Below are 25,834 nucleotides of genomic sequence, written 5' to 3'. Positions count from 1 at the left end.
GGCATTTCTTTGGAGGGTTGCATGGCCCCCCATGTGCTCGCCAGAGGTAGCCTGACTGCCATTAGGTACCGAAATGAGATCTTCAGACCCCTTGTGAGACCATATGCTGGTGCGGTTGGCCCTGGGTTCCTCCTAATGCAGGACAATGCTAGACCTCATGTGGCTGGAGTGAGTCAGCAGTTCCTGCAAGATGAAGACATTGAAGCTATGGACTGGCCCACCTGTTCCCCAGACCTGAATACGATTGAGCACATCTGGGACATCATGTCTCGCTCCATCCACCAACGTCACGTTGCACCACAGACTGTCCAGGAGTTGGTGGATGCTTTAGTCCAGGTCTGGGAGGAGATTCCTCAGGAGATCATCCGCCTCTCATCAGGAGCATGCCCAGGAGTTGTAGGGAGGTCATACAGGCACATGGAGGCCACACACAATACTGAGCCTCATTTTGACTTGTTTTAAGGACATTACATCAAAGTTGGATCAGCCTGTAGTTTGTTTTTCCACTTTAATTTTGTGTGTGACTCCAAATCGAGGACTCCATTGGTTAATAAATTTGATTTCCATTGATGATTTTTGTGTGATTTTGTTGTCAGCACATTCAACTTTGTACAAAACAAAGTATTCAATGATAATATTTCATCCATTCAGATCTAGGATGTGTTATTTGAGTGTTCCCTTTATTTTTTTGAGCAGTGTAATGTTTCATCGTTACTTGGTAACCAAGGCCAAAAATGTATTTGAAACCCACTAAAATGGCCTAAATTACATGCTGTAATCAGTCAACATGACAAACCCCTTCTACTGTACATAGGGGGAAAATACCATATGCCTTGAAATAATTTAAGGACGGCTCAACATTAAAAAAATAAGTATTAGGCCAAACAGTAATGTGTACCAAAGTGGAAAATAATGAATGTATTCCGAATCCTGTGGAATCCATGTCATCCAGCACTAAAGGCAGTTTTGCAAAGTGAAGCTCAATTAAAGAAAGTTCTTGGTGTGTGACTACGCATGCAGAGTTTCAGTTTCCACTGTTTTTCTTTATTACCACAGCAGACTGTAAGAAGGCAGGTAAGTGCACTATTCCACTGATGTATTGCAGGTATTTAATAAGTATTGCGTGAGAAACTGGGTGTTTGACACCAAAGGTTTCTTTAGTAAAATATACATAAAAGGGTAAAAAAGCCCTTTAAAACCCACCAGATACCCACTCACCACGCCATGTGCTCTTTAAAAGTTGCTTTACGTAATTTCAGAATTAGAACAGCACTGCCTTCAACATTTCTCCTGGCTTTAACTTTTCACCTTGGTTTAATGAGAATCATCCCCCCTTCTCAGCACCCCAACCCCTTTTTTTTGCTCTTCCACTCACTGAATGATATGCACAAGTAAAGCCCAAAAAGAGCACATAGCCAGTAATGCTTGGACAGTGTTTTTGTTTTTTTTTGTTTTTTTGAATATATTAAATCATCACTGGTTATCTTTGTCAAAAATCAGTGTGATGAAACATTTAAGTATGACAAAAAAAGCAAAAACAGAAAAAATCTGTGAGGCGGCAAATATGTTTTCATGTCGCTGTATGGCAATTAATTAATTTATACAAAACAAGATCTTATCTCAGTTGCTGATTAATGCTAATACAAATGATAAAATACTTATGATAAATTATTTTGATTTAAACTTTTTCAGAAGGGCAGTTTTAGCGAGCTAAAGCCAGAACAAGCTGACAAGCACATTTTGCATTCTATATGCACAATCAGGCATACTCGCAAGTGTAGATAACTATTTATCAACATTAAAATAATCCTGAAGCCTGTGCATTATGAAAACCAGCATGTCAACAAAATACCTAAAATAATTTGGTAATAATAACAACTTAAAAAAAAAGATGCAAAAAAGATGCTGTCCAACATTACCCCTTAATGTCTGATTGTTTTCCAATTATATAAAACCTTATTAGGTAGAAATTGGTAATTTAAAGATTGCACATTGTAAAAATGTGGGTATCTAGTATGCAGATTAGCTAAATCAGGGATAATTGTGCATGATTCAAACCTCTTCATGGTGGCAAGGTGCTTTTGACATGAATGTTGTATGTCTTGAATAAGCATCAGCATGTATTAGGGGGATATATTAGTCACCTTTGCTGTATGGTGATTTGAAGCAAATATGTGTTGGACCACTTGTTGCTGAATATTGGACTACTTGCACAGACACCAGGCCTCCTGATGCTTTCGGACATTTTGTATCCAGGACAGTCCGCTCCTCCATATCCCGTCAAGCATCACGACTGATATGACGGGGCGTCCCAAGTCTGACGTCACAAGACGCTATATAGGAAGGCGGACATTTCGAAAACTCGCTTTCAGCTGGAAATCTTGACACGGTTACCACGCAACTGGAGCATCCTCTGGAGAAGAAGAGATCCCACGTGGAGTCTTCATTTATTTCTCTCTCTCGTTGGCCAACGAACAATTCATAACTGAGGTTTCTGGACTAGGAAGGCCAGAAATTTCACTTTGCCGATCGAAGACGTGAGTTTAACACGTAACCCAAAAACACGGAGTTCGAGGAAACGAACCGCCATTGTGTTTTATCCCTAGTCGACTGCTGATGGTCAGATCCTATTTTTTCCTTTTCGTCAAGAAGACCAAAGGACGGGACTGACCGCTCTCTTGGAGTGTAACTGTGGACGCGCACAACGCTTCAACCCCCCCCCCCCCCCCACCCCCCCCCCCCCCCCCCCCCCCCCCCCCTTTTTCCCTCTCACTCGCTGCCCCAGAAGGAGCTTCACCAAGTAAAACCCATCTTTTATTTAATCTTTTATTTCTTTATTAGAAGGCCTGGGCAGGGTCAGTGGTGTAGAGCGATCAGAATCGCTAGTTAGGATCTCATGTGTTCTGAACGATATGTGCATGTAACCTTGCTTATTGAAACTTTGATGTGTTATTTTGATATCTGGAGCCGCCGCGTTCCTAGCTCTGTTTGTGTTTTACTATCTGGGAGTCAACGCAGGTGTGTTGTAAGACTGGATTGCTAAAATAACCTCATGGTAAAATTCTCCATTTCCCTTTTGTCTTCAACCTCACTGCTTGCTAGCTTGCCGCCAAAAGCTTTATAACTCTTTGTGTGCTCAAGAGTTGGGGGACGTTTTATGAGCAGAACATGAGTACAGTTTTCCCTGAGTACAGTTGGAGTGGCACCCCCCCCCCCCCCCCCACTCTCCACTCACCACCACACCTTTTCGTCATATTCTCAATTGTGCCATAAATGCTGGTTGATTCAACACCCACTGCTGTTTTCTTTATTTTTGCTTAGTTAGATGTGTTACCCTTGTTATGTAGAATTTTGCATGTTGAGTAGGTGAAGATGAATAAATATTCACATAGATAAAGAGAGAGCGTTTTGTGTTCATTGTGTGCAAAAAGTGATTCGTCAGTCAAGATAAGGTTAAAGTTCCACACGTTTCGGCAGAAACGGTCGATTAAACAGTGACATCTCCGGCAATAGTTATTAATTATTACGGAGTATTTAACGGTTGTAATTGTCAAAGGCGTTGAGCCGCAATTACAACACCAGAAACATTTCTGGTCTCGATTCATAAATGAGGATTTCGGTTAAGAAATTGATTTTGTCAAATTATGATTTGTAATTATAATTATTGATCAAGATTAATCAATCAATAATCATAACCCCCAACATATGTGACAATAATCTACTAAAGCTTAACAAACGTCTTGCTACTAAATGTTCTGCTGGAGTTTTGTGCATTTAAAGAAAGTATCCATTAATATAAAAAAATGTACAGGTATACTTATGCAGATTGTTTTCACTGACAGTATGCAAATGACACATACCCTATATTACCATCAAATTTTAGGGCTAACATACTTTTTATTACTGTGAGTACAGACCATGCATTTCATGGCAGGTACAGATTTTCCTTTAGGTCTGGCCTGTCGATCTGATTGTAAACAATTGTGACCCAAAGTATGCTGCAGGTTCTTCAAATCTACCAGGAAATAAAAGGAATTGTAGAGTATCACCATTTAGGCTAAACTGTTTGTCCAATCACTCATGAGTGATTAAAATGTGTTAGATTATGTTTGCACTTTAACGTTTGTTTCTTTTTATTCTATGTTTTAAGTGTTTGGCATATCGAGCTTCTCTTTTTCAGCTTAAATGTGTGTTATTTTAATGTATTTTCTTTGATTTAAAGGAAAGCACTTCTGGTTGCCTTGTGTATGGATGGTGCTATAATAATCTCTCCTTACTTGAGTTTGAAGAAAATGTCCCTAAACGTCTGATTTTTGAAAAACTAAACAAATGCTTAAAAAATTTGTGCTGGTGGTTGATGTCTTTACATTAATGTTTGGAGTTTCTAGTTTTCATTTATTTAATGAATGAAAGTGAAGCAAGGAAAGTTTATTTATATAGCACCATACATGAGCCAATCCAAAGTATTTCACTGGAAACCAAAGGAAAGAATAAAAGGATTTTTCAGTATTTGACCTGCTGATTACAGATCACAGTTGATCACTGGAATCGCTTTCGATCACTCACTGGTTTATTGGTGCAGCTTTACTTTAAAACAAAAGTGAAGCATGTTATAACATATGAAATAATTGTATTGTTTAAACATTAAAAACAAAAATAAATCCTTTTTTACTGATGTGCACATATCACATTTGTGTCTTTGAAACCATAATGACCAGCCACAGTTGCAGTGTTTTGCTTTTGATGTTGAAAAAAATCAAAAAGGCAGCAACACCGCATCCTCACAAGTGCAGAGGAAATCAACTTAGATGGTGTTGAAGACAGAGGGGGAGTAAGATAGGCAGCGGGAGGGGTAGCTTCTTGTGGGCTTGCATTGAAATGGATAGATGCTGAATTGAATGCCGCTTTGCCCATCTGCCATAACAGCTGGTGATGCTCTGACTTAAAGAGTACGAAAGCGAAAGCCAAGAAATAAAGGCGAGAGGCAATGGTTCCCAGTTCTCTGCAATTCAACTTTACGCTTTTTACTTTTCTTCATTTTCATGAAATAATGGCAGGATTTTCCATGTGCCTTTTTTCTCTTTACAACAGTTACCTTGATCACAAATATTTGTGTCTATATAAACCCAAATCAAGTAGGTCAATCACTTTTTACTTTTCCCCCCTTGATTTTAATGTCTGAACAATGATATTAGTCTTTTCTATCCCGAGCTCCTGAATAAGAACTAACCTGAACAAAGTGTGTTGGCATCAGATAAAGGGAGTGTGGCAGGCAGCTAAATAATAAGCCTGCAAAAGATCTGGCAGAGGAATGTAATTACAGAATGAACAGACAAAGCAGCTGTCTTTTTGGGTGAGAACGCAAAGACTGGAGATGTGAAAAAGGGCCTCAGGAAGGAAAGGAAGGAAGGAAGTGAGAATCAGGATAACTTGAAGAGAAAGGTGAAGAAATAAAAGACAAAAGAAGAGTAGGAGTATTTTCAAGGACACATCACATTGTTTCTGCAGCTGTTTCTTTGTAGTTTGGAACAGTATTTTTCTGGCCAATGGAACGTAAACTGTTATTGCTTGATTTAATAAATCCAGCCCTTGCTTCCTGACCAGTAAGGCCATCCTTACACTATGCAGTCAGAAAAATAAAGACTGACATATTTCAAGTGTTTATCCACATACCCACAGGCTAATGCTGATGTCAGACCCATGTTTCCATGGTAACACCCCATTGAGACTGCTGCAACAAGGGGCAGATATGTCCCATAATCATAAAAATTATGGGTTTTTTTAAGGATTTTTGCTCCATCTGTAACTAATAAATGAAGAAAGCCATTTAATCACTAAGAATGTGCTGCACCGGATTTCATATGCAGATATTGTGTTGCACCATGTCAGTGTCTTATTCACAAAGCAAATAGCACGGATCAGATGACAGTGCAAGCGGACCTATTTGGCTCCGAAGGGAAGGGGAAACATGCACCTTTTTGAGCCAAGGTGGTAGTTGTCCTTGCTATATAATTTGAATGTGATTTTGCACCACAAACACAGCAGGCCAAATGTAAATAGAGCTCCTAAACAGTAAGGAACAGTTTAGAAACATACAATTTAAGTGTTTTCCAAGTCTAGAAATTGTTTTTGTATTTCCATACTGTATTCCAATTCGCATCATTTTATTGTACTATCTGACATCAGTTTATCCATCCACCCATCGTTTTGTCAATTCATAATTCAGTCTGTCCTGTCTTCATCCATCTAAGTGTGGTTTGGCTCACCCACAAGACAAGACAGGTCCAGACTGCAACAAACAATCAGATCTGCAGAGAGAATCATTACAGCCAACCTTCCCTCCATCCAGGACTTATAGAGGTCTAGGGTCAGGAGAAGGGCAGCTAAATCTCTGCAGACCCCACGTACCCTGCGAATAAACATAAAACCAGCTGCCACAGAGACAGTTTGTTCCCCCAGGCTGTTTCTCTGATACACACTTGACAGTCAGAGTTCCAGAACAACACCATACATACTTGGACTGATCTCACATCATCTTCTCTTTATAGTCACTTGTGTGTAAATTTAAATTTGAAAGATACATAATATTTTTAATTTCCATTTATATAGGAAATAAAAACCTGAGACCACTGAGATCAAAGTAGGGCTGGGCAATAAATCAAAAATTTACAGACACCGAAATTTACGACAATAACCGACATCATTTTGCCCGTGTCGGTAATTTTGGTATTTAAAAAAATGAAAAGTAGTTTTTGTCGGCTATGCTCATATCCCTTTAAGACGCTATGCTATGTGTACAGTCTGTAGTCACGTGACTCCACCCCATTGAGTCTGCGACAAGAAGTGAAAGAGACGGTGACGTTGAGAAAATGGAGGAAATGTCAAATATTGAAGCGGCAGTAGAGCTGGTCGAAGTGGGAGAGGATCAGCTCATTCCCAGAGAAAGTGGGTTCAGCAGGGACAATGTTGAGCAAAAGACTGCGGCGACAAGGTTCGGCTCAGGGAGAGCGAGGGTTTGCGCTGGTGGGTCTGGCTGTTAGTAGTTAGGTTAGTGTTACCGTTCATTTATAGTTCCCAAGGTGAACTGCTTAATATATGATGATATTCATCATAGGCCTTCTGGGATTTTGACCCGACCTCAAAACTCTGGTGGAAGCTATCGATGACTTCTTCTTTTACCGTCAAACTTGTAAACTATGTTTCGAACTGTATCTCTTGGAGCATTCAGAGCCTTGCCATTTTATGCAGGTTTATGCAAGGCAATGATCTCTGAACGTCCTGGAAAAATTCTGTTGACTACGCTATATTTCTTATATGCTTTGAAACATTGCCATCAACAGTCATGAAATTTGTCAGTAATGTTTTTCATACACACCTGAAGCAACTAATGAAGCCCTTGATTATTTTCATCGACTTTCTGTATAACTGGAGATGAATTGGACCTGTTTGTCTTCATAAATGAATTAACACAACATTTGTTGTGAACTGGCGCTATAAAATAAACTCAACTCAAAATCGATTGATGAAAATGACTGATTTGAATTTGGGCCAATTTGGCTTCAATATTAGGTGATATGAAATGAACCTGTAATCTTAATGCAAGAGCTTAGTTTTTTTGTGTGTATTTGGCAAAATAAACAAACAAAAAAATATTCTAGTTTTACCTCTTACCTTTGTATCAAAGGTTTACAATCAACTTATAAAACAAAATGAAGCAAAACAAAGTAATTTATAAATGACGCAATACATTAATGAATTAATCATTTAAATCATAGCAAATACTTGCTCATGAATAAGAGACAACTTATATCTACTCTTTAAAGCTTAAAGTAACACACATTACTGCAATAAGTAGCAACCTGCAGCAAATATGCAAACTATGTAAACATCCAACCATCCAACCATCCATCCATCCATCCATCCATCCATCCAGTTTTTGAAGATTACATATTTAGAGCTGTAGAAAAACTGACCATTTCATATTTATACTTAAACGTCTGTGATTTTTATGGAAGTTTGGAAATTTATGAAAAAGTGTAGGATCTCTGTATACATGGCAGCAAAACTGGAAAAATCTTCTATACCTGCTTTTTCTGTACAGGGTAAAGGGGAAGCTGGTGCCTGTCTCCAGACGTCTATGGCAGAGACACACAGGACAAACAACCATGCACACACCCATTCACACCCAAGGGCAATTGAGAGAGACCAATTTACCAGTCATGTTTTTGGACTGTAGGAGGAAGCCGGCATACCCGGAGAGAACTCACGCATTCACAGGGAGAACATGCAAACTTCATGCAGTAAGCGCCCCAGGAATCGAACCCAGGACCTGCTGTTTATTATACCCCGTCAAACTAAGTATCCACCTTTCAAATTAGTGTCCTGGGAAGAAAAGATGCAATATGAAGATAATGCTTCTACAGTGCCTCACTATGCTTTTGACACAATAGCCTAAACAATTTGATCAACTGATATGCTAAAGAACAGATGTAAAATATCCAGTGTGACATTATCAATACAACTGCACCTCAGTTATTGCACCGATGACCGAATAATACAGCTTCACCTTAACTCTGAATTTATAACTCCCATTTTCAATTAATTTGTGTTTAGAACTAAAATTGTTATTGGGTCTTAACTGATGCTCTGACTTTTTTAAACTGTGAATGAACCACATCAGTTGCTTTTGAACAAAGATGGCACATTTTTTTCCCCAGCTGGTTAGGAACTTGTTTATTTCCACCCAGACTGATAACTGTCAGTTCTGTGAAGACTCATTCTGAGTCAGTAGCTCTTGAAAAATACTAAAGCAGTTCTGGTTTATGATTTCCAGCAATTGTTGTCCTTTTTTTGTGTGCATCTTTTTGTGTCCTTCCTGTCCCTTCATGCACATGGATCCTGTATTGCTTCCATTCTCTTGGTTTACAATTAATTGGCACTGAAATTGCTTTTCAGATTGTTTCAACCCGCACCGACTGACCTAATTAGTTCAATGATTTTAACACTGGCAGGAGATCCATGCCTAAACGATGTGGCTAATTTGAATGAGTATTCCAAATCCATGTCTACAATTAATGTCATTTACATATGTAATGCGTCTGCTTGATTACTTAATTACGTATGCTTTCCCTGATGATGTCACTGACAGGTGTCTTACAGAGAGAAAGAGATACATGTGGAAACCTGTGCAGATGTTGCTCTGCATCATGCAGGAACTGTGACTCCACCTTTATTGCAGAGCTGTCAAGCTCCTGCAGCTCCAGACTTTTACATCTATTCCTATCAGATATACTCGCTGTCATCTGCTGACTTGTCACAGACTGGCAGATAATGATTTTCCCTTCAGTTAGCACCTTCAGAAAATGTCACTTTAGTGATTTTGTTGAAACTTAAGAATGTTTCGCAAATATTTGAAATTAAAGGTCAAATATTGTTCTTTAATTCTTTAAAGAAGCAAAATGTAAAAATATGTACATTTATACTTCTTTTTTCCTTTTCTTTTTTACTGTAAAAAACGTGCACAAGTATTTTCTTCAGACTTGAAGACAGTTTTTCTCATAATTGTTTTTTTTTTTGCTTTAAAGACACTTTTGAGCCTGGATCCACACCCTGCATAATTTTGAACAATGGTAAAAAGTGCACAACCTGCTGAGAGGGTTGCAGATAAAGAAGGTCTGGAACTGCAGAGTGCAGCAGAAAAAGTGAAAAGACAACAACAAATCCTTATAGTTTGAGAAATATTTCAACACAACCTTAAAAAAGTTGGACTGCTTCCCTAAGGTCAGGGGTCACTGTCTGCCTGAAATGGAGAAGTTCATGCATCCAGTAATTTTGTTCACAAATGTTGGTAGGATGGATAGACAGATTGGCACCTTGTCTGCAGCAATGCGGATGATGCTCCAGTATAATGTGGTGAAGAAAGAGCTGAACCAAATAGCAAAGCTCTCGATTTACCATCTACGTCCCAACCCTCATCTATGATCAAGAGAAATGAATCATGACAGAAAGGACAAGTTCCCAGATGCGAGCAGCTAAAAATGGGCTCACCAGGTAAAATGGCAAAGCACAGCCTTAGAGAAAGGATATGATTATCTAAGTGGAGCTCAGAGTAGAACCACTGGCCCTTTGGATCAAAATGAGTCAATTCAAGTAATTCGAGCATCCGAGCAGGATGTTTTTAAGGTGGCTCCCTTTTGGAGGGTTTTGGGCACAACCCACTAGAAAGAGACCCTTAGGGTAGGCCAGAAACTAGCTGGAGGGACTATATATGACTTCTGGGCTGAGAAAGAAGTTCTTCTGACGTCTGTGGCTGAAAAACCTAACAAGATTCCTGACAAAATCTGTATCCGTGGTTTCCAGTGTTTGTAGAATTTTTCTGTCACGTTATTCCTAAGCAAGTTTGAAGTATTTGAAGAGATACCAAAGAAATTTCAGGAATGACAGGAGTTTTCATGTAATATTCAAATGTTCAGAAACTGAATTTTGTGTTTTCCTAAGCTGTAAGCTATACTTATTTTCCCTTCAAAAGTTTCCAAAAGTTATTTTGAGTTCAAAATCAAGAAAGAAAAAGAAAACAAAAAAGCCTTTCAGCAACACAACAAATGTATCACAATGTATTCCTGGATTTCCTCTGATGTTAAAACCAGCACCACTGCTTGACTGAAAGTGGCTCTATGCAAGGTCTCAACAAGCTAATAATGTTCCTGAAGTGGACTCTTTCTTCAGAGCAGATTGGAAAAAAAAATCAAGCAACAGAGGTTCTGCTCTAACCATAACCCAGAGGGAGACAGTTTCTCTTTAAAGTGCAGATTTTCTCAGGAAACTGAGTATGATTGATCAGAGGGCTCATGATCAGAAAGTTGTAATGGCAAACTTTAATCTGTAAATTAGAGATATGCTAAACTCACTTTTGTGCTTAGGGTTAGGATTAGGGGTAGCCCTGACCCTAAAAACAAGAAAATTAAACATATCTAGATTACTTTTCTAAGTTCGAAACAAACTTGGATTAAATAAGTGTAAACCTCTCCTGCCAATAAGCCGCATGTTTATCCATATGCTTCATTCTGTTAAAGATTTGCTGTCAGCAGAAATCTGACTTTGAACGTGCTGTGGAATATATTTCTACCACCACCGACAGTCCCCTTGCTTCCCAGAGTGATCCGCTTGTAGAGGGAGACATAAAAAGGTTTGCTCGGTGAACATGTTTCTGCCCTCAGGGTTACACAAACTCAGTAGCTAGCTTGCTAGCATGAACATCTCTCCTGCACCTGTGCTTCTCTTACAGTGGCAGCGGCTGAAAATTGAGGTCATGCTCCTTGTGAGTATTCGAGTCAAGATGCCTCGATGTGGAAATGCTTGTTTGTATTCTCCCTTAGGTTTGGATCTTCCTGAAAGATCTATTTGGGAAATGTCCTCACATTTGCTCTGAAATATTTCACAGTTCTTATAAATGTATGAGCACATTTCTCAATTATCTGAGTTTCTTTAAGTGTAAAATGTAAAAAATGGTAAAATAACCTGGTTCCACAAGTGTGCACACAGTTACTTTGTTAAAGCACTTTTTAGATTCAGTTTAAAATTTAGTCTTTAGACAAAAAATTTAGACAAAAGAGGAGGCGAGCATTTATGCAACCATATTATTTATTTATTTATTTTTACTTTCTCCTAAAAAAGTTTGTTTTTCGTTAAATTGTACAGGTTTTAGGTCACATTAAATATAATAAACGTGCTGAAATTATTTATTTTGGTCATTTTATATAAGTTGCAAAACATGGCCAACAACAGAGATATCGTTGGCAATAAAGTGAAATAGTCTATAAATTAGTTGCTGGAAAAGGCAAAAAATAGTTACTTTTAATGATTTATTTCCCCTCTAAGGAAGAGAGATTACAATTACAAATGGAGAAATTAAAGATCTAATGTTACAAACTACAACAAATATTGCTATATGAAAAAAATGTGATTAATGATGATCAATTAATAACAAAGCCTCTAATTAATTTGTCCAATAGAATGGTTATCCTTTATGGTCAGTTGTTTTGCCTAATATACAACACAGCTCCAGATGTCTTTTACATAAACAAAATGCAACAACAGTTTTGAAGATCACACCAATTTGTAATTTTTTATAGTTATGATTTCATTTTGTCTGACTCAGAAAATTGTGCTGGTTAGTTGAATTGGGCAGAAAAGCAAAATGTCTGGAGATGACAGGTTGAAACCCAAAGTCTGGATCCTAAACATTATAATAAAAAAGCTAAATCCTTTAGGAATTATAAGATTTCAGCCAACTTAAGGACATACCTGTATTGTAACTGATCATCTTGATATTGATTAAAAACCAAAGCTGGCTTTCAACTGCTCCTGTATACATTACCACCTGAACAGCTTCACTTTAATTTCTTGTGCTGAACTAAGCTCTGGGGGAAGTGTTTAATGTAAATACACCTGAGTCACTGGAGCACATCCTTTTAAAAGCACTGCAACAGAATTACCATCACGCCCCGTTCAATTTGCAGTCTGTGTGTAAGGTTTAGCTCAGTGTCTGATGCACTCCCACAAATGCTGAAAGACTAATTGAAATTTAAGTCCAAAGCGGTTTCTTCACTGAAGCAACAAGCGAGCACCATGTCCAGACAAAGCAAAGCAGCCGAGCTGAACCTCCATACTGCCCCAGCATAGGTTTGTTTTGCATCTTTTAATTGTTCTTTTATTTTATTTCATTTTCTTCAAAATGATCTTGTCTCTTGATGATGTTTAATCCTTCTTTGAGTTTACTTTCAAGTATTTGTATTACTTTGGGTTTTTCTTAAATTTGTTTGCAGTTGTTTTGTGGAACCACACAGCCAGTTTGGATTTCTTTATTTTGTATCTCTCTACAGTTATTTTCAGTCTCTTTGTGGCCATTTTGTGATTCTGTGTTGTTGTTTTGTCTCTTGTGTATTTTTGTGTTCCTTAAAGCTGGTTAGTATTTTATTAAAGCCATTATGTTGTAATTGTTGGGCTGATTTTGGTCCCTTTGCAAGCATTTCATTTCTTAACAGATATTTTGCATCTCTCTGTGGTCATTTTGTGCCCCCAAATAGGTGTATAGTTAGTCTACTGCTGCTTTGGGTTTGTTCCTGTTAGGTAGCTTTTCCTTGTTCTTATCCACACATAAGTGTGAAAAATGAAAATATTGAAAAAATGTATTTCCAGACTCTATTCTCTTACCCATTGTCTAAACATTGCATCGATTGATCCATCCATCCATCCATCCATCCATCCATCCATCCATCCATCCATCATTAGTTGACATTTCTTGGTATGTATACTTTTAGGAATTCTCTTACAAAGCCCCAAGGACTCTGGAAAAGTATAAAAATTGGACATGAGAAATGTAAAAGAACACAGTTTAGGGTTTTGTCTCTTTGAATCACTTTGTCATCATGCTGCATCTCATTTCGGGTGTCTTTTGCAACACTGCAACTTTCAGAGATGAAGCTGGGACAGAGGACAAACTGATGCGGCCCACAGTCCAAGCCATAAATAAACCTGGCAGACACGACTGTCAATAATTTGGAAGTGTGTCAGTATGCAGATACATCTGCAGCCGGTCAGGAGCAGGTGAGGGACAGCTGAGGCCAGCAGCAGGATGGCGAGAACAGCTGATCCCTGCAGAACTGGCTGGACTGGACCCAGAGGGAGAGGACTCTAACTGTAACCACAATCCCTGCGGTAATCCAGGCAGGACATTATCTGCTTCAGTGGCTCTCTGCAGCATCTGGAGGGGTTCGTGCCACTCATCTGCCTCCTTTTTTCAGCTAATAACATCACACAGCCTTTTAGACAGACCATATGTGCCGGGAAAGCAGGTATGAAGCTGTTGACTTATGTTGTGCCTCCACAGTGAAGCCAGTCCTCTAACAGTCTTTGAAAACTCCAGCAGTCAGCTAAAATAATTGCCATGAGCAACACCCAATTGCTTCTACACTTGGAGGCAAAAATGATCCTACCAATTAGATGTTGTTCCTACACTTATTACATTCATGCTCTGGTCATCTTTAAATTACTAGTATATTATTTGCTTTTCCATGACAGCAATAAAATAATTAGAGATGATTTGCCTTTCTCTCTTTTCATCTAAACAGTTATTAGCCTTTACACCCTGACATATAATAATATTTTAATATTAATTCTTTCTGGATCTGGATTTTTGGAGTCTTTCAGTTTGTTGCTCTCTCTATCAGTTTACTCTTTCATACTTTATGCATCTTTAGGTTCTAGTGATTTAAAAGCAGCCCACTGCACACATTTTGGCCCTCCAGTAAAGAAATCCCCTTAAAAATGTGTCATTTAATGCATTGACATAATTTCACAGTGAAATTAGATTTTTTTAATCTAGAATTTCAGTTTATTTATCCAGGTTCAGGTGCTGGGATCCATTTTGCTACCATGTAGTGGTAATGCCAAAAATGAACAAGCCTTCAAAATGAGGGACTCCTTTAAGGTTAATCTTCACTTTCTCTCTACCGCCATAACTATATTCTGGCTGGTGACCACTGGCACTGACAGGTGACCAGCTGGTCAGAAACCCAACATTTTTTTTTTCCATTTAGTGAACACACCATAATTAAGCACAAGCAGAATGTACTAATAACAATGCTGCTCGATGTAAAAGTTGTTGCAGAGAAATGTTAGCAGTCTTTTAGAAATCTCATGAGTAAGATAGGATATACATTCCCCAGGAAACAAACAGAAACTGGTTTTTAGCCATGCTAATCTGCTAATTACCACTATGAGATGCTAAAGCCAGTTTAAAAATGTGGACTCCGCCATTATTCTGTTTTTGTTTTAAAATACTATTAAAAATCCTGTTTTTATAGCAACTGCTCTCTTAAACCCAGATGACATCACCTCTGCATCTAATATAAATAACTAACAACCCCCACTAAAACATAGAGGCAAACCAAAAGAAAAAATATTACATCTTGGGTTTACCAAGTCTCTATAACAATCATCAGATTCTATCTATATGTTATAAGTTATGCCAGCAAAAATAGGTTTTAGACCTAAAGTTTCCTAAATGCAACAATAACTAACTTGAACTGTGTACTCTGGTCAGATTAGACTAAGGTCAAGTTTTTCTAAAATAAACAATCCATCTGGGTTGGATGTAAAACACTTCATACCCACCGTTAAGTATGGTGGAATCTCTGCAAAGCTGTCTGTCTTTTTATTTTATTAAAGTCTATGCATCACAAATTTTTTGAAACACCAGGTCATTTTAAATAAAAATATGGTGGTCTCTGATAAAAAAACTAAAAACAGAACAGCACTGCAGGACATCTGGACATCAAATTAGTTAACATGAACTGTCTTCCTTGGTCATCTCATAAAGAAATGATGTATAGTGTTATGGGAGAACACCAAGTCCTATCTGCCAAAACATGTTGCACAAAGTATTAATTGTGGAAAACATCATATAATAATCTATTTCATAACATGAAACATTTTTTACACTAATTAAATACCCTTAAGCTAAAAGTTCTTCTTTGTGAGATTAAATTAATGCATAATTTTAAGGTGTTTTGGACATCATTTCCAGGAGAGCCAACTATTGTAGTGTGTGCTGTATTTTATACAGATTAAAAAAAGGTTTTGATTTGCTTTTCTTTTTCATATTTTCAGTTCAATACCTACTAACAAGTGTTTACAGTATAGAAAAATAGTGTTGATGATCGAGCTGATTGCTCATTAAAATTGAAAATAAATAAAATTATATGAATAAAATGTAAATTCAAAAAAGTTAGAAACAATACAAAATTCAATTGAAGGTCAATAGATTCATAAATTTCATGTACTTCTTTGTTTCTTTCTGCTGCTCTTGCATGGTAAGTTACTGTACAGCACGTGTAAATGTTACTGTACAAAGCTGACTTCTGTCACATTTCTATAATTTCATTTGTATATAAGCCAAGACTTAACATTATTTTCAGAAAAGACAAGCATACAAAAAACACAGGAGGGAATCAACTTTTGCAAGGTCACCCGCCTGCCTGCGGGTTAAACTTTAATGATCATATTTGGCAGACGGATGTGAGCAACGCACATTAATATGCCAAGAAGACTGATGGAGCAAGATTTATACGCAGGCAGATCATCATTCTCTAACACTGCAGTTTAATTACAAGGAGTTGGGGCGAGAGTTTGTTGTAGTACCTACCAAGTCATTGGGAAACAATATGTATCAGGGACAGCGGTGCCAAATCTATACGTAATCTAAAAACTAATTTTCATGTTTGGATCCCTTGCGATGCTGCTGCTGCCTGTAATTTGATTAAAAATTCATCTGGGATGTGTTAACTCAGCCCTCAACACAGATGTGGAGAACAAGTCATGAGGTTGGTCAATAATACTGAGGACAACAGAATAAATTCAACTTTCTTCTTAAGCACATCTAACAAAACATGATTAAGTGATATATAAAGCTTCTTCCTGAGGTTACGTTTCTTTGAACAGAATAAACATTAGTCTACCTCCTCTTTTACCTTTCCATTTGCTCAATTAAATCACAAACAGAATTTTACATTTCCTTTCTTACGAATAAAGCTCTTAATGACTTCTGTAATGTCTTAGCCCATGTTTTCCTAACAAAGTACTTTGTCCTCAGGCTGCAGGTTTGCTAGTGGTTCCTACAGGTTCTAAAAGTAGAATGACATGAGATTTTTAACTTATCAAGCTCCTCTTTTATGGACAAACTCACAGTTTTGTGTTACACATTTTAAACATAAGCCTAAAACTTTCCTTTTGATAATGTTTCTAGCTGGAATCTCATAGGTTATCCTGAGCTATCCTTATAGTTATATGCTTAGGCTGCAGAAGGACAAACTTGTCACTTTTCGTCACTTTAAACATTATTTGCAAGTATTGTTGTCCTTAACGTTATGTCCTCTCTCTCTCTCTGTTTTTCTTTCTCATAGAACGTACACCTGGCTCAGAGCTTCTGTGTTTGTCTCTTTTCAGGTCAAGTCATTGACTGAGTCATTGTTGCCCTTAACTATGTGTACACGAAGGGTGTACACACAGTGTATACCCTTTGTTTTTCTATCCTTTAAAGTACATCTGGTCCAGTTCTCCTGTATTTGCCTGTCTTTTCAAGACAGAATCATTAACAGAGCTTTTGTTGCCACCAACTTTGTATGGTCTGTTTAAATTTTTTCTTTCACATAGAAAGTACCTCGCTGCTTTTGTGTTTAGCTCTGTCTCTTTCCTTGATGAAGTCATTCATATGAGGTACTGAGGTCTGCAATTTTGCTTATGCACTTTGTTTTTCTCTGCTACACAAGGTACTCCTGTACCTCTGTGTTTGTCTCTCTCCTTTTACAGGACTGAGGCATTCATGCTTTTATCATTGTGTACCCTTTTTGATGTATGTTTTTGTGAAAGGTACAACTGGCACTGGGTTTCTCTGTTTAACAGTGTCTCTTTCCTGGATTAAGTAATCCAGGTCCAGTGCCTCTGTGTTTAGCATAGTCTTTCCTTAACAGAGTCACTGAGAGAGCTGTATTTGTCTATAACTTAATATGGTCTCTATTTTCCTACCCCATGGCTAGTTTTCCTGGCTCAGTGCTTTTGTGTTGTGTTTTGTTGTTTCCTGTCTCCTTCCTGTCCTAGGAACTGCCAGCCAATTAAAGCAGATGCCACCTCATAACAAACAAGGTTTTGCCTGAAATTTCACTGGCTAAAAACTGCTCTTCTTGCTCAAGATGAAGTATTACAGCACAGTCAAGGTTTAATTAAATCTGTTGGCTTCTTTTTTGAATTTCCTATTTGTTCAGCTAATTGCCATATTATAGTCCATTTCATTTTACTGTTTTGTATTATAACTGCAGTGAATTTGACTGGACGTAAAAGAATTTGACTAAGTATGGATTGAATTGGATTATAGAGGATATCACAGGATATGAATAGACCGTGCTTGCCTTGTAAAGAGCTTTATGAATTAGTTTGCTCTCCATTGGGGAAACCAGATTTAACTCTTGCCTAATTAGGCCTTCAAAAGCTGTTCTGTTGTTCTAAGCTAAGCATTTTATACAAACACAAACACACACCACATCTACAGCATTTGTCTTGTTTTCTGTGAAAATCAAAAGGCAAAAGATGACAGTATTTAGGGAAATAAATCTTTTTTTTTTTTACAGCAAACCTGTCTCCGCATGATAAACTCTGCATTCATTACAAACATAATCAAAATTACATTTTATGTTATCCTAAAATTACAAACATGTCCCAGAAAGTCAGCAAACAGTTGCCCCTGTACCTTGAACAGCTGCAGTGAAAGACAGGAAGATGACAGGAAGACTATCACTGTAATCCAGTTTTTTCAATAGGGGTTTAATTACCCACACTATGAGCTGTGACATCCACTCACTTATCAAATTAACTCAAAAAAGGGCAGTTAGGTGCTCAACACCTATTTCAACTGGATCAGGTGTTTTAAAGTGTCACCTGAAACATAGTTTAATAATGTAGCTCATAAATGCCTAATTTATATAAAAAAAACAAAGGAACCTAATGCAGTATTATAGACCAGCAGGGTATTATATCTTTTGATGAAGGTTGCAAAATTCAGTCTTTAACCTTACAGCGGAAAGCCACAAGTCTGAGTCATCATTGGGTCATCAAGGTGCCATCTGTTCAAACAATTAGGCACAAGAGTTCTGTGTCATAGAGATGAACGTGTTTTGGTGCAAAAAGTGAAAATCAAACCCGGAAAAAAAGTCTTTGTGAAGAGACTGGCTGAAACTGATAAGATAGTGTCATTACTCACAGTGAAATGAGTCCTGTAATGAAATAGTCTGAAAGGCCACTCAGTGAGGAGGAAAATTATACAAAAATCAACATAAAAGCCGGATTGCAGGTTGCAAATGATCTAAGGGGCAAAGACTTATGATTTTTTGGTGGTATGTCTTGTAGTCTAATGAAGGTAAAATAGGAGCATTTGGTAATGATGTCCATTGTTACGTTTGGTGGTTGAAAGCAACTACTCGACATAAACAGCCAGAGCTGCAATGGAATGGTTCAGATAAAAGCATTTATGTGTTAGAATGGCCCAGTCAAAGTTCAGACCTAAGTCTAATTGAGGTAAGACTAGAACAGTAATGTTCACAGACATTCTCCATCCAATTTGAGCCAATTTGAGATATTTTGCGAAAAAGGAATAATGGGCAAAGAGATATTTCCTAAAAAACTTTCAGCTAAAATTTTAGCAAAAGGCAGTCCTACAGGAGGCATATGCTTTTTATTGATAAAATGTTTTTCTCAACTTTTTGTTGGCAATTATATACAATGCTGATGTAGCTTGTTGATGAGGTTTGGTTGAAAACAGCATAAAAAAGTGATGAGTGCTGTGCCTTCTTAGCCAAGCCATGACTGTCCATTTTTCACCCCTAAAAAAACACCAAACTGTCCTTTTTTTAAAAAGGGGTAAAAGTTCAGGAGGTTCCTGCTTGTTCAGGGATGACATCCAGCTGACTGACAGCTAACAGCAGCAGGAGAAGGAAGACGAGTGTTACTCTTGGTTAGATTTGGCCCAAGGAAAACCCCCACGGTCTCTGCCTTCCCACTAAAAGGAGTTTAAACTACAGGAACTGGTTTGAAAGATTTTTTTTTTCCTGATTTTGACATAGATTGAAAACAGAAGTCAACCCAGGCTATGTTGAAAAATATGCATTTTTAAATCATAGACAATAATCTCCACCGTAGTAAAGTTGAATGGCCCAGACTACAGGGTGTAAAACAGAAAATCATTTTGGGTTTAATTTGGTAGTTTTACATTTCGAAATCCTCTTTATTGGTAATATAGTTTAATTACACCAAGACAAGAGTATCCATCTGCTGTGATAAACATTTATATGCTTCTGTGAGTCTTAGTTTTTACAAAGTGATTTTTAAAATGAATAGTAATTGAATGTTTTTAACCCTATTATTTGTGTTTCTGTATTTTCCTTTAGGGTAAAAATCGGCCTTCACGTGTTTAGATTTGTTTGGGGTTGTTAAAATTAATCTGTATTTAGTTTTAATTAATAATAGTCTCTAACAAAACAAACATTGCAACTTGCTGATTTAAAGTAAAAACGTTGTCAGAAGGAAATTTGTTTAAACACAGAAAATATCACACACAACCTTTTATACAAGATGCAAAACGTTTGTAGACTTTTGATCAACTTTGTAGCGATTCTGCAAATGTTAAATCTGATAAAATGGAATCTGCACCATATGTTGAATCACAATCGTCATCAAAATAAAAAAAACCTTTTAAACATTTACGAAACTGTTAATGACCACAGCTTTTTCTTATGGCAACAAGAATTGCTAATTGGTCTTGGCAAACAATTCTGTAATATATGAAGCTAACATATTATGACGTACTGATTGCATTGTAACATAAACCAAAAAATAAAGATGTGATTTAAATGATGTTTCTTTTCAAATTTTTGACAACAATAGTAGAAAATTAGAAATCGCTCTGTAAGATTTGAAGTTAAAGATGCCAAGTTGGTTTCTTTCATGTATCTCCCGATTTTACCAGTAATCATTTTGACTTAAAAAATCTTTCCTAAAATATGAGTAAATTAGTTAGCTACAACTCCAATTTTAATGCCCTTTGGATATACACACCTGCATTTATAGTAACATCCCACATTAACACAGACACACCTGCATACACCAGAGACGAGAGAGATGAGACTGTTTAAAGTGGTGGAGGATCTGTGATGATATGGACCTGGTTCTCTTCCAAAGGGCCCGGAGAACCTTGATAAGAGTGCCCAGCATGATGAAATCTTTGAAATACCAGGGCATTCACAAATAAAACTCTTGTGGCTTCTGTCTGAATAACTGATCATGATCATTTTGTTCTACAGAGTTTTAACCAGAAACAAAATGAACATTCTTCCATGATTTTCTCAAACCTTAATCCTACGGAAAACCTTTTAGGTGAGTTAAACATTGCATAATAAATGTAATGTTACTCCAATCACAGATGATTTTACAATAGCTACTAGCTACTAAGAGAAGTTTAGGAGGTTTAAAGTTAAATTGGCCACTCTGTGTGTAGATGTTGTTATCCCATTGTAAATACTGGTTTATTACAATGTTTTCACTTATTCAAGTGTGTTACCTTAAAACTCAATCTCTATTCACACCGACAAGCAGCCATGTAGTCACATTCATACCTGAGAGAGCTGATCACATGCTTGGTGCATACAGTGAAGTCCTTTGTGATATTTTATTTATGTCAGCAGAGGTATAGGCACACCCTCTCTCTCTCTCTCTGAGTCTCCTGTGCAGTTCTGGCTTGGCCCAGATAACAGCGAACTTGCCCGGAGGCGAGAGACACCAACACTGCAGGATGTAATGGAAGCTATCATAATGCTTAGCAGGAGCTCGGATCGTGGCAGCGAGACCGAAGCGCCTCTCAGCTCGGAGTGTGAGGACACATCAGTTTGTTTTGATGCAGTGGCTCAGGGATTTAAAAGCTGAGAGATGGACTGATTTGGGTGAAGGAACGGAATTATGCATTTAAAGGACTCTGTTTAGAGATCATGTGATGATATAACAAAGACATTAAACTTTAAAATCAAGAATAGGGAATGTATTATGAAACAGGGTCAAACGTATGCATACGGGCTGAAATGTGTACACAAGGACCCCAATAAATATTTGATTAAATGATCCCAAATTTGCAATTTTATAAATTCTTCCTTTTTATGTGAAGTCAAAACTTTTGCTACTAACTGTTTTCAGTGTGATTCTCTTTATCTCTGTTCTTTTATTTTCCCATAAAACACTGTGGATTACATTGTGTATGAATGGTGCTACACAAATAAACTTGCTTCACCTCAGCAAACTCAAACTATGCATAGCGATCAAAAAAGGTCCCAACACAACTTTGTTTTTCAACAGGGCCAATAAACAAGCTTAATATTAGCCTGATTTGTCCATTATAAAACCAGTTTTCATGTGTGTTAGGGATAATTCTGCCCTCTGAACATTTAATTGTGCCACAGTAACACTCATCTAATTCAAACTGTATTAGCAATATGAGGCTTGTAAACCTGAGCACACTATAACAGCTGTTAACCATGGTGGTGGGAGCATCATACTGGGGGCCTGTTTCACTCTTAGTAATACTTGTGCATTTCACAATAACGGAGGAGGAGGAGAACCTTCAGATTGTTTAATTTCTACTTAACAGCTTTAAGTTCAACTGGTTAAAAGATGGGTCTTTCAGTGCAACAATGATCCCACGGACACATCAGCACTGGTTTTGGAATGAATAAATCAGGCAATCAGGCTAACATCAAGCTTCCCAAATGACCCTGCCCTCAATGATATTGTACTTTTGCAGACTAAGTTGTTCCATGGAAGGAAACTAGCTATATTACATGAGCTATATCTTTTCTGATGAGAAGTGGTCAAATATCCAGCCATAACTCTGCTAGAGGCCCGTTGATGGCCACAAATAGTGTGGTCAAACTGCAACTTGATATTTAACAAAACATTTGTCTGGGTGTATGCATGCTTTAGAGCCTGTATGAATTTGATTATGTGTGGATTAAGAAAACTCATATTAAAACGTGTCATATAAAAGTGAATGTAAACTTCAGCCTTAAACTGCAACTGTGTTCCACAACAACTGATGAGTTACTATGGTAACTTTTTTTTTTTTTACATGTCCTGAGGGTTTTAATCATTTGGTCAGTCCAAGCACCAGTGAGCCCTGACTGATAATATACACTGCTTCTAAAATCACCTCGCAAATTAAAAGGCATTAAAACCAACCCCATCTTTTTATCTACACCTGCTTTATGACCCGCAAAGATTTAACAGACAGCAGCAGAATCAATACACACTAACAGCCTTTCAGCTCTTGATACAATGTTTCATTTAATTGCTCTAATTAGCCGGCCTTATTAAAAATGTAAATTTACCCACAGAGTTCTGCATTCTGTATTTATCAATATTCGATTCCATCGGGTTAAAAAAGAAAAGCCTGTTTCTGGTCTATTGCGGCGAGCTGTTTAATGACTCCCCGAGTTAACGGTCTATACAAGGACTTAATGGTCCGCTCTCGTTTGTTTTATGGGTCCATATTATGGGGATGAAACCTTTGTTCTGTTCTGTCAAGCTGGATACATACGGAAAGTTAATTGGTGATGTTTCATGGCATTTAAAGCTGAATATAAGGGAAACATAAATAAACTTATGAAGTGACATAGTCTCATGTTGGCTCGGTTACACACCCAGCAAATCCCTCCTTCACTACAACTATACAATGTCTGTTTCTTTTTTTGCATTTTTTGTGGCACACCGATAATCTGAAGTCAAACCTTCCTGTTGAGGGATTTATTTCCTCTAAGCCTCTCTTTTAGTCCTGTCTGTGGTTCTATTAATTTCCTGCGAAATCAGATTTGAGAAATCCAGGAAGTATTATATGCATCTGCAGGCCTGGGAAAGCCGATTTCAGTTTGTCCAGCAATAAGGCATGGACTTAAGACCAGAGAGGTACTTGCCCCTGCTACTTATGCTTCAACGTGTTTGAAGAGGAATTATTTCTGCCCCCTCCCAATAAATATATAGATACAGCTTTTATTCCTTCAAAAGCTCATTAAAGGTGCATCATTCCCAACAATTCTGAAAGCAGCTACTTACAGTACCCTTCAAAAGTATTTTTACCCCCTAAACTGTTTCACATTTTATCAAGTTGCAAACACAAATTTCAATGCACTTTATTAGAATTTATGTAAAATTGTGTCTCAAACCATGCAGGAGACAGAATAAGTAAACATGCAGAGAAAGGTGCTCTGGTGAGATGAGACAAAGCATATCTTTATGACCCACATTAGAAATTCTATGTGAGTAAATGAAGCACGGCACATCACCCTTAACCCAATATTCTTAAGGTGAGAAATGGAAGTGGCAGCATCAACCTGCGGGGATACTGTTCCTAATCTAGGACAGGGAAAATGATCAGAGTTGATGTAAAAGAAAGCTATAAGAAACCAGTTTGAAGTTTCTTTTGCAAAAAATTCATTCACTAGACGTCCATAGCTGGTTGAAACATACTTGTTTTGACAAACGACAACCTTTTGACTCTGTTTCCATATTAGGTGACTTCTGAAGGCCATTGATTGCAATAGATGTCATTTAGAGGTACAGAGTAAAGGGGGTTAAATAAAAATAACATGCATCATTCCTTACAAGTCCTGCTTCATGTCAGTCACTACTTTAAATTGATCTGTCGCATCAAATCCCAGTAAAATACATTAAACTTTGAGAAAACCTAAGCACACTATAACATAGTGACAAAATATGGAAAAGTTAAAAGGGGGTGAATACTTTTGTAACCCACTGTACATCTGTTGAAATCAAACGGAATAACACTTGAATATGATCTCAGCAGGTAAACTCCAGGTAATATTAATGAAGATTTTTTACTCTAATCAATAATTTTCATCAGCTGTACAAAATAACACATCAGCCACAGGTGCATAAGTATGTTACCTCATTCTTTATTACAAACATTTTTAATGTACCTGCAAGAGGGAAAATGTCTGTTCATCCTCGTTGGAATAGAAAACAAGAAAAGCGCATTGAACTCTCCGAAGAATCTAGTAAAAAAAAATTACATCCAAAAATACTTGACACTGCCATCTGCAAGAGTACAACAGGAAATGGAAAAAAGAGATCAAACAAAAAGCACAAACCTGTGAGCTCAGCTGCAAGAAAATGGTCAGGTTAAAATGTCAGAGGGGCAGGGGGGTGGGGGGACTTTAAAAATGATTCCCTTGTTTCTTTAGTAAAATATAAAGAAAAGAGCAACAAAGTAAAAGCGAGGGGTTTCACCGGCGAGATTGATCAAAATCACAAACCACACTGCCAAAATGCAAACCGAAAGTCACAGCAACAGCAAAAGTCGACAGAAAACAACAACAAAAAAAATTAAAAATAAAAATAATAAAAAATATCCCAAAACCCACCAGTAAATGCGCAGGAAAAAATCTCTGTACTGATAAAACCTGCTCGGTCTCTGCAAAACTGCAAGCAAAGTGTGAGGCTTTCTCAGAGACCGATAAACGCACCCGTTTTCTTTTTTTTTACCCTCTCGATCTGAATCACTGCATGCTCAAAACTTGAAGGCAGGATGGATTGATTGAAGAGGGGGAAAAAAACGCTTAAAACCAGCACGTCAAATGAGCAATTTAAACACCAGCGAAAGGAGGAAAAACAACCAAAAAAAAGAAAAAGGAAAAAGAAGGGGGTGAATTTAGAAGACCAAAAAAAAATTTGTTTAGAAAAACAGAAAAAATAGCCATTGGAAGTGTACTCACCGAGCGGGAGTAAAATGTTGCAATAAAAATGTGAAATGGCTCAAAAGAGGCTACAGTATGGCGGTGCGAGGAGGAATGCTGTGCCTTTTTCCTCTCTCTAGCTCTCTGCCTCCAGTTCTGTCATGTGACTCCTTCAGCTCCGACTTCCAGCAATGAGAGTCCAGCCACGAACAGCTGATGATGCCGAATGCTCTCCTATAACGGCTTGGCTCACTAAAAAAGTAGGGAAAAAAAAAAAAGGAAAAGATAGAAAGATGCGCTCCTTATCATGCCACAGTTGCAACTGAGCTGGTTTTATATTTCTCTGCTGCATTTTGAAGATGCACAGCTCTCTCATTGTGTCAGCTAGGGACGATCAAGTCATGCGGATTTTTTTTTTAATTCATTTACGGACGTCGTGAGCTTGTACATAAGGCATGCATGAGGAAAGAAGAATCAGTCGTGTCTGTCTGATCAAT

At 37.6% G+C, this 25,834-nt stretch overlaps 1 protein-coding gene across 3 annotated transcripts in view; it reads right to left on the bottom strand.

Moving 5' to 3' along the window:
- LOC124857998 (RNA-binding Raly-like protein) overlaps positions 1-25,628 on the bottom strand; it is a 157,698-nt gene extending 132,070 nt beyond the window's left edge. Inside the window, exons 1-2 of one of the 3 annotated variants that reach the window (XM_047349665.1) lie at positions 24,753-25,628; positions 24,582-24,656 (exon numbers count right to left, since the gene is read on the bottom strand). The gene's annotated coding sequence lies outside the window, so the exon portion shown is untranslated. Of the gene's footprint in view, positions 1-24,581; positions 24,700-24,752 lie in introns of all 3 variants that reach the window. The other 2 variants (XM_047349667.1, XM_047349666.1) reach the window with 2 other exon arrangements.
- Positions 25,629-25,834: the final 206 nt, after the last annotated feature.

This window comes from Girardinichthys multiradiatus, chromosome 21 (genome assembly GCF_021462225.1).
Source record: "Girardinichthys multiradiatus isolate DD_20200921_A chromosome 21, DD_fGirMul_XY1, whole genome shotgun sequence".
NCBI classification, from domain to species: Eukaryota; Metazoa; Chordata; class Actinopteri; order Cyprinodontiformes; family Goodeidae; genus Girardinichthys; species Girardinichthys multiradiatus.
This window is presented reverse-complemented; position numbering and strand designations above follow the sequence as displayed.